Source organism: Spermophilus citellus (assembly GCF_964194105.1).
Source record: "Spermophilus citellus genome assembly, chromosome: 7".
Taxonomy (NCBI): Eukaryota; Metazoa; Chordata; class Mammalia; order Rodentia; family Sciuridae; genus Spermophilus; species Spermophilus citellus.
This window is the reverse complement of record NC_138188.1, coordinates 106,832,228-106,834,644: the sequence shown is the minus strand read 5'-3', so window position 1 is coordinate 106,834,644 and position 2,417 is coordinate 106,832,228.

Here is a 2,417-nt window from a genome sequence, read left to right as displayed (position 1 = left end):
CTATAGTGCAAGAATTAAAATCAAGAATCAATAAATGGGATGGATTCAAACTAAAAAGCTTCTTCTCAGTAAAAGAAAAAAATCAGTGAGGTGAATAGAGAGCCTACATTTTGGGAGCAAATTTTTACCACAAGCACATCAGGTAGAGTACCAATCTCTAAGATATATAAAGCACTCCAAAGCCTTAACACACACACACACACAAAATATATATATATATATAATAATAATAATAATAATAATAATAATAATGCAACCAATAAATAGGCCAAGGAACTGAACAGATACTTCTCAGAAGAGGATATACAATCAATCAATAAATATATGAAAAAATGTTCAACATTTCTATCAGTTAGAGAAATGCAATTTAAAACTACTCTGATTTTACCTCACTCCAGTCAGAATAGCAGCTATCATGAATACAAACAACAATAATGTTGGTGAGGATGTGGGGGGAAAGGCACACTCATACATTGCTGGTGGGATTGCAAATTTGTGCAGCCAATCTGGAAAGCAGTATAGAGATTCCTTGGAAAACCTGAAATGGAACCATCATTTGACCCAGCTATCCCACTCCTCGGTTTATGCTCAAAGGACTTAAAAACAGCATAGTACACCAGTGGAACAGAGACACAGCCACATCAATGTTTATAGCAGCACAGTTTATAATAGCTAAATTGTGGAACCAACCCAGATGCCCTTCAGTAGATGAATGGATAGGGAAACTTTGGTATATAAACATAATATGGAATATTACTGAGCATTAAAAGAGAATAAAATCATGACATTTGCAGGTATATGGATGGAGTTGGAGAAGATAATACTAAGTGAAGTAAGCAAATTCCAAATGAACAAATGCAGAATGTTTTCTTTGATATGAGGATGCTGACTCATAATGGCGATGGGGCAGGGGAGCATGGGAGGAATGGAGGAACTTTAGATGGGGCAAAGGGGAGGAAGGGAAAGGGAGGGGGCAAGGGGGTAGGAAAGACGGTGGAATGAGTTAGACATCATAACCCTTAGTACATATGTGAAGACACAAATGGTGTGAAAACACTTTGTGTACAACCAAAGACTTGAAAAATTGTGCTCTATATATGTCATATGAAATTAAGTACATTCTGCCGACATATATAACAAATTAGAATAAATAAATAATTTAATAAATAAAAAAGAAACACACACACACAAAAGGAAGTCCCTCGTTCCTGCTGATGGGCAGAATCACAACCTTTAGAACAGTAGTCCCTGTATGTCTCCTTTGCTAGCAAAGCAGTAAATGTTTTTCCTTTTTTCTCAAAACTGTGTCCTCGTTATTGGATTGGCATCAGGGATAAGGACCAAGCTTTCGGCAACAAATTTGATACCCCAGGTGGGACCAGAGAGCAGCCCCCACTCCAGCTTTCTTGGGCAGGCCTGGCTCTCCAACGAGCCCCACTTCCATGCTTAGATGCAAGGTGCCTGGTGAACTTGTTGAGAGCCAGCTGCAGGGGAGTTAGAAGATGGGTGAGTTTGCTTCAGGTTGAATGGAGGAGCTATTCCTGTGAGTGAAGGAAGGGACTTAGGGACCATCCCAGCAGCTGCTGAAGCTCCTTTTACTTTAGGGAACTCCTGCCTTCTCTCCCTGAATAGGACAGGTTGCTTCATCATGGTCCACTTAGAGAAAAAGGAAACTGAACTTAGGGAAGCCACGACACCCTTGGCCATCTGGTAAGTCCCTTGATTCTAAACAGCTGGTTCCTCTTCATGGTAACACCTTCTCCCTCTTTATGGAGACATTTGTGGTGCCACTGGTGTAGGAGTCAGGGTAAAGTGTGACTCAAGAACATAGGGATATTTACTCTCTTCTGGTCTTTTCTCCTGGCTCCTCTCTGGTTGTATCTCTTTGTGTTTCCTTTTGTACAATCTTGCAATTGGGGTTGCTCTGTCAGAGGTAAAGTGAGATGAAGAAAGAGCCACCTATAGGTATAAGCCTGTCCAAGATAATGTTTTACCACAACAATCTTTGAATAGATTTCTGGATTATTATACAATCTTGCAATTGGAGTTGTTCTGTCAAAGGTAAAATAAGTGGAAGAGATTTTTACATACAGGTCTGTCTATTTAAAGATTCCCACCTGTCAGCCCTGGTTTTGCTGATCCACTCTCATCTGTTTGTGCTTTTTGTATCTGTTAGTGGCCCTTTAAGAAATGGGCCATGTTGCATTGCTCTTACCAGTAGTCTCTTGAGCACAGAGATCTTGGGTGAATGAGCTACTTGTAAGTATAAGCCTGTCTAAAAGAAAGATGGTTTACTCTAACACAATCTGGCCTTTAACTGTTTTTTCCGGATTATTATACAATCTTGAAGTTGAAATTGGTCTGTCAAGGGTAAAGTATACGAAGGAGATTCTGGGCCTGGGTTTGTGGCTCAGTGG